The sequence below is a fragment of the Mustela nivalis genome, assembly GCF_964662115.1.
Source record: "Mustela nivalis genome assembly, chromosome: 6".
In the NCBI taxonomy this organism is placed as follows: domain Eukaryota; kingdom Metazoa; phylum Chordata; class Mammalia; order Carnivora; family Mustelidae; genus Mustela; species Mustela nivalis.
Window position 1 is genome coordinate 90,989,298 of NC_139025.1, and position 14,467 is coordinate 91,003,764.

At 42.6% G+C, this 14,467-nt stretch overlaps 1 long non-coding RNA gene across 1 annotated transcript; it reads right to left on the bottom strand.

Annotated features, from left to right (window-relative positions):
* Positions 1 to 1,954: 1,954 nt before the first annotated feature.
* On the bottom strand, positions 1,955 to 13,784 carry LOC309866528. The gene is made up of 2 exons (XR_014312735.1): positions 13,693 to 13,784; positions 1,955 to 2,191 (listed from the first exon to the last, which is right to left on the bottom strand). It is a non-coding gene; the product is annotated as an uncharacterized lncRNA (long non-coding RNA).
* Between the last annotated feature and the right edge of the window lie 683 nt (positions 13,785 to 14,467).

Genomic DNA, 14,467 nt, shown 5'->3' on the forward strand with positions numbered 1-14,467 from the left:
GAAACAGAGGGAGAAGAAAATCATTAAAATTCTTACCTACTGACAAGCCCTTGAAACAGACAGAGTGGCTCTCCCCTGGGGACTTAACTGCCCTCACCTTGAGGTTTTGCTAAGGACAATCCTAGCCTGACTGACCCCCTACCTGGACAGGTCCGACCAGGATCCTGTGAGTCTACTCTAACAATTCCTTCAGAAAACTTTTTCTCTAAACCTCCAAGATAGTGTCAAGAATCATTCCCAAGCATATGGCCCACTGATACACATCTAAAGGGTCTCATGAGAAGATTTTTACTACTGGTAATAAATAACCTTGCTCCCAACAATAGCTAGCTCCTCAAGGTCCTGGAGACCTTGCTTCCAAAATTCCTTAGAGACGTACATCATCCATAATCCCCTTTGCCCGCATCCACCGACGAGTCCACCCCTACTCTGCCTTTAAAAACTCTGACTGTAATCTGGTTCGAGGTCCAAGTCCCTACTCTGCTGTGTCGGGTATACTTGGGCCCAAGCTTAAGCTTGTCAAATAAACTCTGGTGTGATTGCATCGGTGTTGGCTCCTTGGTGGTCTCTCGGACACGAAAACTCGGGCATAACAGTAGGCAGAGGACACGGCATTACATACAGGCCAAAAGATATGAAGCGGCTTAACAAGTTTGGGAAACCACAATATCCACAGGGGAGTAACCAGAAAACAAACAAACAAAATACCTAGGAAACTCTGGACACTCATTTAGGACGTAGCATAGGAGTGGAAAGACATGCAGGGTCATATCTAAGAGACCTGGGTTGGAATAACGTCTGACATAATGGTCTATGCATTGTAAAACCTCTGTGAGCCTCTATTTCCTCATCTCTAAAACTGAGATAACACACATTTCACAGTTTAATGGTACAGATTTTAACAAGATAATATATGAATAGCTGTGTAAACTATGGCATTCTATGCAAATATCTTTCTCCCTCTTAGCTTCTCCCCCTCTGTCATGGAAAGTAGGTTCATAACTGGGACTCAGGAAGCAGCTATAAAAGAAAGGATGTTCCAGGGGCCTGGGGAAATCTTGTAGGCAGGCTGCACTCTAGAAGTTATTCTTTTCTAGCCTGAAGTCTGGGAGGTTTATGAGACCCATCCTAACCCAGCGGCACAGAGAAAACGGTTTTGTCAAAGACATTAGTCAAGCATTTTTCTACTAGAGGGAAGTTGCACCTTTGAACTCCGGCATTTTATGGATTTTTTTATGAAATACGATAAGAACAGAAATGACTAAAACAAAGGAATGCTAGACTCTCCATCTTAAAAACGGAACTTTGAGAAGATATGGAGAACTCCGGAATCTGCATATCTGCTCTACTCCGATGAGCTGGTGCAGGCTGCAGGGTCGGCCTGGGATGTGGGCGGGGCCAGAAGCGAGGCTGAGCAGCAGACGAGGACTCGGCCTGGGACGGAAGATCCCAAGCTCACCAAACCACCTCCCCAAGCCACCACTCAGTTTCAGTACCTAGAAGGATTCCCAGCCATTTGCAAGGCAGGCAATACTAGCCAGCAGAAAATCCTGCCATGCTTTGAGGGCTCTTCTCTGTCCCTAAACACCTTTCCAGGAGCGCAAGATGCAGCCGTGGACAGCACGCACAATATCACTGCTGTCCTGGAGCTTACATTCTAGGCCCAGGTGGGCAGGGGTGGAGAGTCTAAATGAACCAGGTAATTTCAAATAAAGTGCTCAATGACATATAGGAGGTGCTCACTAGTATTTGTTAACTGGATAGATTAATGAGGCCTAGGATTCTCTCAAAAGGCCATCTTTGTGCAGCAAGGCAGTCAAGCCAACTTGTCTTCATTGACAGTGCCCTTTAAAGCGTCATTCAGATTCATTCAACCATTTAGCAAAGAGTTTTTAAGTATCTATTCCATGCCAGGCACGATGCTAGGCGCTAGGGATGTAAAGACAAAACCTAGCCCACTCAGTAATCCTTTTATTGAGGAATCAGCTCCTGTCAGCTCTGTTCTTCTACTGATTTTGCCCACTTTCAGATTCAGCCTGAATGTGCCTGTCACGAGGAGGGACACAGAAGGCTTGGTGCCAGAGCCTGGATGGCCCAGGCTTCCCATCTAGGAGACGTAAGGAGTGACATTTTCACAAGGCAGGTGGCCCCTTGCTGGAGTTTCCTGTTGCCCTCAGAATCTCATGTAAACCTAGTAAAGAAAATGAAAGTAAGCATTAGGCAGTGCAGTCACCAATTCTCTCCCAAGCAGAAGCGCACATGCTATTTAGTTTATAGGTGGGTAACCCAACCACAGAATACTCCAGACATCTAGACATCCAGAAGTCTCCCATATTCTAGAAGTCTAAAAGTCTGGAAGTTGACCTTCTGTAAAGAGGAGTGGGACATTCCTACAGAGGAGGAGTCTTCCTGGATGCTATTTCCACACAGCAGAACAGAGTCCTGTGACTGTGGCAGGCTCCTCTCACCGCTGGCTCTCCCTGAACCCACAAACATGCGTAGACATGTACGAATCATGAGGACAGCTTTGGTCATCTTATTATTAATATTTGAGATATGGGAGGAAACTAATTTGGTCAGTTCTGTGGTGTCTTTTCTTCACTTAATCCCATGAGATCTTTGGGAAAAGCCTACCCTTTCTTCCCAAGGTATAAAGCTCTCTTCCAGGTGCCTGTTAATCTTTTTTTTTTTTTTTAAATATTTTATTAAGTGAATAAAGTTTATTGAGCTGACAAAACCATTTAATTTGTGATTTCAAAACTGTGACCAGAGAAGTTCAAGTTTGTGAATTGTTTAAAGATTTGTAAGGTGGAAAACAGCCCAGATGAGCAGCCAGAAAGGCTGAGAAGGAAACACAGTGACAAGAAAGGAAAATAATCTCCCCCAAGAGGCTGAGCAGGGAACACATGGAAAATCACAATACAGAATAAGAAAGAACACATCGTGTCCAACTGAAAATTGTTGTCTATCTCTTTTCTCTTAAGAAAAAAAAGAAGATGAATTCATATGCAACAATATGTATCAAATGGGTTTACAAACACCATTGTTAACACACAGCAGGACAACGTGGCTCTCGTTTAAGGTAGACCATGATGACAGGAAGACGAGATCTAAACCATGTTTAAATTTTAGCAGAAAGTCCATCTGAGGAAAGTTGATCCATAAATCCAAGAAATAAATAAACAGGCCACCATCTTAGGCAATGTTCTTGAAACACTGACAAGGCAAATTTCTTCTAAGTTGATAGGTTAAGGTTGGAAAAGTGGCTCTGGATTCTGCTTGGTTTCCCCTGACTTGATGAAGGACTGTAATTGCTGTTCTCCATTCTCCCTAAACTCTGTCCCCTCCTCCTTCCGCCCCTACCCATGCACCCCTCCCAGATATTAAATGTGACGATCTTTATAGCATGCTGAAATATCACACTAGCCTCTTTGGCTCAGTGTTAGTTGTGGATTCTAAAAGTCAGCAGGTTGATTTTTCCAGATATACTTTGGTTTGATTTCTTACTATAGCTTGTAGTGACAGGAATCTGCTTGGTTGTTTTTTGTGGATTTTCTTTTTTTACTTGATATTTACATTTAAATTTCATAGGCCATGAGTGAGAAAAGTAATGTGACTAATGTAAATTTTATATTCTATAGCACTATGAGCATGGACACTGATAACCTTATATGTTGACACTAGTGTTGGTTTAACGACAGAAGAGACCTAATTACGACTTAAACTTTTCTTCCAGATGGAAAATTCTATCATGAACCTTAGAGTCAATATTCTGAAAGGGATCATCAGCATATCTTTGGATACTTGATGAAGTCGATATATGTGGGGTGTCCTCAGAGCTCTTAGCAGCTCCGTATCAAGCCGTGTAAGTGATAAAACAACCTCAGGTGTAGAAGGCTTATTCTGAAAAATATAGCTGACTATTGTCCTAAAGAATGAAGCATGGAGGGGGCCTGGGTGGCTCAGCTGGTTAGACGACTGCCTTCGGCTCAGGTCATGATCCCGGAGTCCTGGGATCAAGTCCCACATCAGGCTCCCAGCTCCATAGGGAGTCTGCTTCTCCCTCTGACCTTCTCCTCTCTCATGCTCTCTTTCACTCTCTCTCTTAAATAAACAAATTAAATCTTAAAAAAAAAAAAAAGAATGAAGCATGGGGAAAATAAAATAGACCATAAAAACAGGGCTTAGCTTATCTTCAGTGCTGAGCATAGTGTCTGGCACAGAGCAAAGGTCCTATGAATAATATTTTGAATGAGTGACATTCCCTTATCCTCATTAGTATGTTCACCAGATACCTGATAAAACACCAAAAATTGAAATCACACTTCAAATTTGAAGATTCAAATTTTTCAATTTCTTCTACTAATGAGTATTTTGCTACCATACCCAATGGATGGTAGAATGAACCTAGACTCTCCTGTGCCCATCCTCTCATCTTTAAAAGCTAAAGGATCCTTCATCTTCATGTGTAAGACCTGTACTGATCTTGACTTGGATAGATCACTTTCTGTTCCACGGCCCATCACAACAAAGATCTGGAAAATTTACAAACCACCTAATCATCCCCTGAATCATAAAATGTCCAGTTCAAAGCAAAGTATGGGTCAGTGGCGTAAGGATGGTTTTCTAATGGTTTGTGCTTCACTACGTTTACTACTATTATTACTACTACTACCACTACTACTATTATCATTATCATTAGTATTATTATTATTTTAGAACACTTTTTTGGAATGTGGCTGCTGTACTTTTATCCTACTAAGAAAAGAAGGTTTTTTGCTTGAAAAGAGTTTTTTAATTGATAGAAGCAACAAAAGGAAAAAAAGCCACTAATAGCTTCTGCTAACTTATGACCTTCTAACCTTCCCTTCTTTGTTTCTTTGAAGCCGTTAAATATGTTTTGCCTGAGTGTCACCAAGATGGTGAGCACACACTCTACGTCTCTAAACAAACCTTAAGGTCAGACTTGATTCTTTACTGCACTTCTTTTTTAATATTTTTTAAAAGATTTTATTTATTTTGACAGAAAGAGAGAGAGAGCACAAGTAGGCAGAGCAGCAGGCAGAGGGAGAGGGAGAAGCAGACTCTCCATTGAGCAGAGAGCCTGATGTGGAGCTTGATCCCAGGACCCTGGGATCATGCATGACCCAAGCCAAAGGCAGCCATTTAACTTACTGAGCTACCCAGACACTCCTAAATTTTTCTTAAAGACAAATTCATGGGGCACCTGAGTGGCGCAGTCAGTTGAGTGTCTGACTCTTGGTTTCAGCTAAGGTTGTGATCTCAAGGTCTTGAGATTGGGCCCCACGCTGGGCTCCCCACTCAGTGTGGAGTCTGCTTGAGATTTCCCCTCCTCTCTCCCTGCCCCTCTGGCTCATGCTCTCTCTATATAAAATAAAATAAAATAAAATAAAATAAAATAAAATAAAATAAAATAAAATGACAAATTCACATTTCTAGAGCATTAAAGATTAGTCGAGATTTTCTGAAGAATCTTCCAAAAAGACAGAGACCCGCTCGCAGGTGGCAATACAGCCTTTTCGCAAATATCCGAGAGAAGATAATCACCGTTCCTTCAGCAAATTCTGATAGTGTTGAACAAAAATATCAGCAAAAAAATGTCAGTTCAGTTGGTCCAGGAGGAGATAAGCCATCATGCCAGATTCCTTCTTTGCATTCCCCTTTTCTTCATTATCTTGCTCCTGGATTACCAGTTGTATTTCTATGCTTAGGAAAGCAGTAAGCTATAGTAGAAAGGACAAGGAGCCAGGAAGAATGAGAGATTGTAAGGTGGCAAGGAACAGAATCCTACTAAAGCTAGTTCAGGGTGCTCGACTCTTGCAGAGCACAATTGCATGGGGAGCTCTAAAAAAAATTGCTGGCAATTTTCATTAGTGGGTGTAGGAGGGGGACTGATGCAACTGTCGTTACAAATGCTGCCTGTCCCCCAGCAGCCTCTGATCTCTCACTCCCTCTGCATGGTCTTCATCCCTGCCTAACAGAGCTAATTCCTTTGCTGATTCCTACACCATGATGTAAGGGGACTTGTGGCTTTGGTTTGATGGGTCACCAATCCTGCTCCCACTTTTCAGAAACTTTCAGAACTGTCAGGTCGAATGACAGAGCAGATATGTCTCCTCTCTGCACAACAAATACATCAGTTCTTCTTTGTTTAAATATTCCCACCGCTTCTAGATGTGTGACCTTGACCATGATACTTAGGTTCTTTGTTAGGTCTAGAATCAGTATCTTCCCTGAGGTATTTTTTGTTTTTCTTTTTGTTTTAAGATTTAATTTATTCATTTGTCAGAGAGAGAGAGAGAGAGAGAGAGCACAGCAGGCAGAGGGAGATGCTGGCTCTCTGATGAACAAAGAGCCCAATACGGGACTTGATCCCAGAATCCTGGGGTCATGCATGACCTGAGCCAAAGGCAGATACTTAACTGACTGAGCCACCCAGGTGCCCCACCTTCCCTTAGTTTTTAATGGCTCCATAAACCCTCAGTCCTATCCACCCTGCTTTGAGTTAGTTTGTCTTATTGCTTTTTGGTTTTGGTCAGTGGGAAGAGAGCATATGGGGCTCTATAGGGTGGGAACTAGAGAGAAAATTATGACAAGCAGCTTTTATTTGATAAGCTCTCTCATGTGAAATCATGTCCTCTCTGTGCCTTACCAGGACAGGTGGTGGAGAAGCTTTTGAGATTGTTTTTTCTTCTGGGAAACTTTGTTCATTTGGAGCAAAGCCTTCCTTTTTAAAAATCTTCTGCTACACTGTTCAAAGTTTAAAAAAAAAAAAAAAAAGCAGCACAGAAAAAGTCAGTTTTCATCCAGAGATGGCTCCTTTCGGAAGCCCTGGACTGCAGAGAGAGGTATCAGGGGACAGGAGGTCACCTTTCTTTGAGGTCAGACGGCTTTTCCTTTGTCACACTAGTAACTGCTGACTGGGAAGAACATCTGAAAAACATATTCCAAACATAAAAGTTGAGGCACCTCTTTACCCTGCCACTTCCCACCTCGGTCTCTACAGGAGTCCCTCCCAACAAACCTGTCACAGGAGTGGCAGGCCCCCTCCTTCAGTCTCATTCTGCTCGGCAGCCTTTGCAAGGAGCACACTCATCCTCCTACCCCTCCCACCCACGTCCGTAGGTGTTTTGAAGTTTATGCTTTAGAGATGAGAGAAAAGTCTAACATCTCAATGACAACGTTCAAATGTATTCTCGCCCCGGCAGAAATTAATAAATCATCAGAGCCACTTTGAAATTGGGAAATGAGGGGGAGTGTAGACCACATGAACTTTGGGGGCCTCACTGGGAACCCTCATTTAGGTTCTGAGTGAAGCTTTAGAGGGCATTTTATGTAGACATCCCATGGTCCTGCCTATGACCTTGAAAGCACATAGTGTCACTATTTCCACCAGTCAGAAGGCCTAGGCATGAACCTCTCAAAGAGAAGGAAAAATGATTTATGAAATCAATATTTAAATAAGAATGACAGCCGATTTTATTAAACATTTACTCTGTACCAGGTACTATTTTTAAATGCTTTTATAACAATTATCTCATTTGGAGGGGAGGGGGGTGGCGGGGTGGGTGAGCCTGGTGGTGGGTTTTAAGGAAGGCACGTATTGCCTGGAGCCCTGAGTTGATGCGTAAACAATGAATCTTGGAACATGAAAAAATTAAATTAATTAAAAAAAATAATAATTCAAAAGAAAAAAAACAATTATTTCATTTAATCCCCCCACCAATCCCTACAATATCTTTTTTATAGATGAGTAAAGTAAATACAGTAAACCAGAAGAATATATGCACATGTGTTGTTTGTAGTGGACATAGCCTGGAAGCATCCTGACTATCCATTAATAGAGAAATAATTAATTATGTTTTTTAGTAAAAAAGAAATTTGCAGTATAATACTGATTTTAAAAACTACCTGTTTTAGCTTAAAGGAAAAAAGAAAGAGAGGGATCAAAAGAAATTCAGATATGATTAAAACTGAACACATAGTAGGAACTAGGAAGCCTACCTCTCAAGGAAAACCCTCGCCCTGTTCTAGACTAGTTTCTTGATACTTTAGAAACTTTATGTTTATGTTTTATGTACTGACAACACAGCACCCTCGTGGAATGCTGATGAGCTATCTCGGGAGGTGAGCAGGCAAGCTGACGATGCAATTGATCATCTAAATCAGAACTGTTTTGAGAGTAGAAGGGGGAGTTATGGATAACTGCCCTGGGGTGACAGGCATAACCCAGGAGTACCCAGAGCAGGCCAGAACACACGGTTAGCAGCGCCAGGACACCTACGGAGACTCAGCCCCAGCGAAGCCCGCACACAGCTGTGACTGATTCCAGGCTCTGCGGGCTCCAGCACTCCAACCTGATCCAACATCCTATTACTTCGTTACATTTTCAAGCATTATGTCTCTTTCCCTCTCATGCACTGACTGACTTCAGGTACCTTAGCCCCAGCAACCCCCCTGGGGCTAATAGCTTCCACTCATGTCTCCAAGGGGAAGGAGACCATCCTCCATTGAGGACAAATGGAACACAGATACCATGTCACTCTCCTTCTCTATGAATCCCTCCATGGGCACTACTGCATGCATAGGGCAGGGCATAACAAAGCAGGTGCCTAGGACTTCATGAGGACAGAAGCCTGGCTCACAGTCTCCCCAGGGTTGCTCAAGAAGACCAGACAGTCCTAAGCTCCAGGGGACTGAAGAGAAGATGAAAAGAGATGGAGGAAGTCCAGAAAGTCAAATGCCAAACTCGGTTCTTCTCAAATTGTCTCAATCATTTGTCAGGAAAAAAAGCACCGAGCCCAGATCCTAAAATAAAACAAATCTTCATTTCATCTTTTTCAAAATGAAATAGAATGCAGATGGGAGTGTCAACCTATCCTCTCTTGACTCATCCACAACTTCCCCATTTCCATTAGTCACCAGGAGCTTCTTATACCACATAAAACATAGTCTAGGAGAGGCCAGACCTATCAATCCAGAACAGGTATTTATATCCACTGTATAGGGTTCTAAGGAATCCTATTTTCCAGGGAGTAGAAATATCATTTAAAAATATTGTGCAGAGCCCCCTGGATGGCTCAGTCTGTTAAGTATCTGACTCTTGCTCTCAGCTCAGGTCTTGATCTCAGGGTCATTAGTTTAAGTCCCACATTAGGCTCCACACTGGGTGTGGAGCTTACTTTAAAAAATTATATATATATATATATATATATATATATATATATATATATATGTGTGTGTATATATATACACATTTAATATATATATATATTTATACTTATGTGTGTCTGTGTATATATACACACACACATAACTGTTGTGCAAATGATTTATTAAATCCTTTTCCCCTCCCCTTTTAATGGTTAGCACTTGTGCTTTGAGTTGTTTGAGTCTATTGAAACAAAATCTAGGAGACATGGCCAAAGCCCTCCTTTATTCAGGCGGTGTTACCTAAATCAACAAGCAAATCAGATCATGTCCCATGGAAAGTAGCAGCTTCCTGAGGAAAGTGCCCCACATGATATCTGTAAGCAGCTGTTTGCCCTGAGCTCCCTGGATGAGGTAAGTGATGGGGGAAGTGGGTGATCATCAAAAGGACCCCAAGAACTTGGCCATTGCACCCAGAGTCCCTTGCTCTGTAGTTATACTCCCACTGTATAGGATTTGAGGAAATCCTCATTTCACTCTGTGGTGGGAGACAGAGGAAATTAAGTGGCTAGACAGAGTGACCAGTGCTCTCCCTTCTCACACACCAACACCTGTGCTTTATGAATAATCATTAACATAAATGGCTGAGCTGTCTTCTGTACCTTTACTCAAAACTGGGTACAGAGGAAGATTCACAGAGACATCTACAGGTCATAGTTGGAACTGCTCTAAAATCAAAACTATGTCTTAACGTTGTCAATATTTTAATTTGGATGATTCTATCAAACACTAAGATCAATTCATCGGTAGTTAATTGGAGCAAATTAACTAAGAAACAATTTGTCATTTGTTTGTCAACTGCAAATTATTCAGTGTGGGAAGAAAAGAAAATCGACATTTGTTGAGCATTTACCACGTGACAAACTGCGCTGGCAATTCTACATTCAGATGCCATTGAATTCCAGAACAAGACTCTGGTCTGCAACATTAAATCCAATCTACAGAAAACCATGACTTAGAGGTGTTAAGTAACTCACTCAACCTCCCGCAGAGAGGAAGCAGAATGCAAGGGCCAGGCTCAAACCTAGATCTATGTGGGGCTATAGCCTACCCTCTTTCCACTGTCCCCAAAAAGCCCGAAGCTTTCGAATGTAGAAAGCTAACTATATTCAGCGTTATCAACAATCATGTACATATTATGAGGTTGTAATTTACTCACTCTTCTTATCAGACAAGTGAAAAGAAAATTGGTATTTTTAGACAACTAGACAAACATCTTTTGTCAACTTTCAACTGCTGAGTGAGTAACAAGGAGAAAAATAACTAAAAGCCAAACTGGTTTAAACCTTGGCCTGACACAACCATTTAGAGTCCCTTTGTTTGATGTTCCACTGTTCCAGATAAGGTACTTGGTGATTCCTCTGCCTTCCAACTCCCCTTCCTGGCTCCTCTTCCAGATGGCATCTGAATACATGAATATACGGGGGGCTGGGTTGTCATCATAAAACTTTGCAGTCTCGTGGTAGATGGAGTCAGGAGTCTCAAGCATGACTCCATCTACCAAGGTCCGTGGTCTGCAGGACCTTATCATGTACCCAACCAGTTGCTGTTGCCTGACTAAGGTCTGCTGCTCCAGCTGCTTGCAGCTTGTCCTCTGACTTCTCTTCAAGCTTGGCCAAAGCCCAGTGGTGCCTCCGGGCTAACGGCTAACGAGCAGCCTCATCTTCCCTCTTGCTAGAGTCTTGCTAGAGATCCTGAGGAGCCCTTCCTACAAATCTCATTTGGGCTCCAGACCAGCGTTTTCCCGAGCGAAAAGCCAAGTTTTCTTCTCTGCCCATCTCGCCTCCCAGCCTTCTGTACTGACATGCCAGGGATCTCACTGAGCCCTCTGGCAAGCTTCCAGCCAGGCTTTAGCATCATCAGTGTTCCTCCTGAATATACGAGCACCACTGGATACGTTCAGGGTATCATGGAATCTGGGTGAAACTGCTGAGCGACTGAATTCAGGCCCTCCCTCCATGCCCCCCTATGTGGGAGTGAGGAACAACCTTGAGAATAGTGATGTATGGGTTGAAAGGTGGCTGGACGGGGAGACACCAGATTTTGCCTGGATGAGAGATTAACAAGGGGCTAGAGGGAGGCCAGGGGCACAAGCTGTTTCTACTTATGTATTAGAGAGGCTCTTCTTTTCCAATTACATTTTTATCTTTGTCGTAGTGCCAATTAAAATAACCATGTCCTTCTATGAGTCCTGTGATAGTGTGGTCACTGCAGGCCAACTGGGTCAACCTAAAATGAGCCTGATTCTAGGGCAGGCTGAGCCTCAAACCACAGCCTCCTCCACTTTCCTCACCAGTGTCCTGCTCTGGTGTACCCTGTCCACTGTCAGGTCCCCAAAGAAGTGGCCAGGGCACCAGCTGTGCCCCTCCTTCCCTGCCCCCTCCAACCCCCCACAGCTTCAGCACTTCAGTGGTTGTGTTTTGTGCCTGGCAGGTCTCCAATGGAGAGCTTTGATTGTCTTTGATTGTCCTGTTTAAGGTGCCAGATGTCTAATTTCAAATATTTAAACAAAATGCAAAAATACCAGATGCATAAACGTCCGGTATTAGAAAGTGTCTCTTTCTTCAAAATGTTAACTTTAAATTTTATTACGGTAACCAAATGTTTCCAAGTCTTTCCACATTTTTATGGCTGCCTCTATTTAAAATATCCAAATAAAACAGTTCAGGCTATTGTGGGAAAAGTCAGAAAGGTCCTTCCCAGGGCCTCAAGTTCCATTGTTCCCTCTCACGTGAAATGTCTGTTCCCAGGAAGCTCTTGGTGTTCCCAGCTCGGTATCTCAGCATTCGAAAGCACGGCACTGTCTCCTCTGCACTCGGCCACTTGGCCTCCCTCCCCAAAGCACTACTCATGCAAGAAGGTTGTACATGCCAGATGTGATTCGTTTGGGGAATTCATTCATTTAACAAACAGTTACTGAGCACCTACTATAGACTACACCCTGCTTGGACTCCAGGGATTCATCAGCAAGTAAAAGAGACAAAAATCTCTGCTCGTGTGGAGCCTATCTTCCAGGGGAAACACTCAGACAACAGGTACACTAAGTAAGACCCCGCAGAGTGTCAGGGCTCAGAGAAAAATAAAGACAAGAAAAGGGAAGCCGAGTCCTAGGAGGAGAGTTGATGTTTAAAATCTATGACCCAAGCAGGCTTCAGTGAGCAGACTTGGCATTGAGTAGAGGAGGTGCTGGAGGAGCCATGCTCATATCTGGGGGAAGGATGTTCCAGGTAGAAGGAGCAGCAAAGGCACAGACTCCGATGGAGGAAGAGGCTGAGGCCAGTGTGATGACAACGGGAATAAATGAGGGAAGCGCCAAAATGTGATCAGAGGGGTTGGAAATGGGTTGTGCAGGCCAGTAGGTCAGTGTGACAGTTGACTTTTACTCAGAGTGAGTTAGGAAGCTGTTGCGGGCTTTGGGTGAGGGGAGTGCTCGAACCTGACTTGCTTTAGAAAGATCATCTGTCTGGCTCCTGGGATGGGAGAAGACTGAGAGAGGCAAAGGCGGAGGCTGCATGATGACTTTGGAAGCTATTACAACTGTGTAGGTTAGAGCTGGTGACTGGGACCACTGTCCAGCAGTGTGATGATAAGGAGTATACATAGGTTATGGACATATATTGAAGGTCTGCCAACAGGGTTTGCAGATGAATCAAATGTAGATGTAAAAGAATGAGAGGAAGCAAGCATAAAACCAAAGTTTTGGAGCACCTGGGTGGCTCAGTTGGTTGGGTGTCTGACTCCTGATTTCGGCTCAGGTCATGGTCTTAGGGTCATGGGATTGAACCCATGTTGTACTGTATGCTGAGAATGGAGTCTGCTTGGGATTCTCTCTCCCTCTCCCTCAACCTCTCCCTCCAGCACTCACTCTCTCCCTCTCTCTTTCAAATAAATACATAAACAAAATCTCTATTAAAAACAAGAAAAAACAAGGTTTTGTTCTGTGCCAGTAGAAAGATGGGGTTGTCATTTGCTGGGATAGGGGAGAACAGTAGTAATAACACAGCTCAGGAAAGAATATCAAGTTGGATATTAGGCATAAGCATTTCTCCCCAGTCGTGTCCCCCCAGAGTCCCCATGTCTGGCCTTGCTGTTGGGCTCCTCTCTCTCCATATTCTTTTCCTCCAACCACTCCTTCCAAGGTTCCAACTACAGACCATGAGCAGCTGAACTTGAAACTCCAGAATTCCTATTTTTACTAGGTGCCAATGAGCAATTTAGTTCTTTTTCATGTGATGAAAAACTAAAGAAAGCAAGTTCCCAGGCAAATTGATTATGAGATACACTGGAGTTTTATTTTAAGCTTACTACAGGCCAAACCAAAGAATTCTTTCTTGGGAGAAACATAGAAAAGAAGAAAAAGAAAAGGGGAAAGCGGAAGAAGAGGGTGCAAAGGAAGAAGAAGGAGAAGTTACTAACATATGCAAAAAGTAGGCAGAGTGTGATGAACTTTTATGTACTCACCACCTCGCTTCAGTAGTTGCCAACTCGGGCTGACCGTACTTCATCCCCCGCCCACTTCTCTTCCTCTTGTACTATCCTGAAGCAAATCCCAGGCATACCTTTCATCTATAAACTTTTCACTGTATATTTCTAAACCATAAAGTTGATTTTGTATCAATTCATTACCATTGTCACAATTCAAAAATTAACAATAATCTCTTAATATCATTACATTTCTAGTAAGAATTCACATTTTCAACTGCTTCATGAACGTCATCATTTTCTTTTGTAGCATGTTTGAATCAGGATGCAAATGAGGTCTACATGTTGTAGTAGTTGGTAAGTCTTTTAAGTATTTTTTTTTATAGATTCCTTTCTTCCACCCCCCCCCACTCCCTACTACCTGCAATGTGCTTATTGAAGAAAACATTTGGACTCTTATAGATTTCCCATGGTATGGATATTACCACCCCTTCATGGTATAGTCTATCATGTACTTCTTATAAATGGGTAGGTAGATAATAGACACTGCTGGCTTGTTTTCAAATCACACTGGTAGCTTACATTAATGCTATTTCCATTATGAAATCTTACTGTTTCTTCAAAATGTTGCATTTTGTTGCATGAAAAACTTCCATGTTTTTCAAAGCTTACAACACTCTTTTCAGGTAAGAAATATTTTTATTCCAAAAGGGCTTACCACCTGAAATCAAATTTTAAGGAAAAAACCATTACTTTAGAACAAAAAACTGATGATAAGGTTTTAGCACATAAGTTATATTCACATTGAGAATAA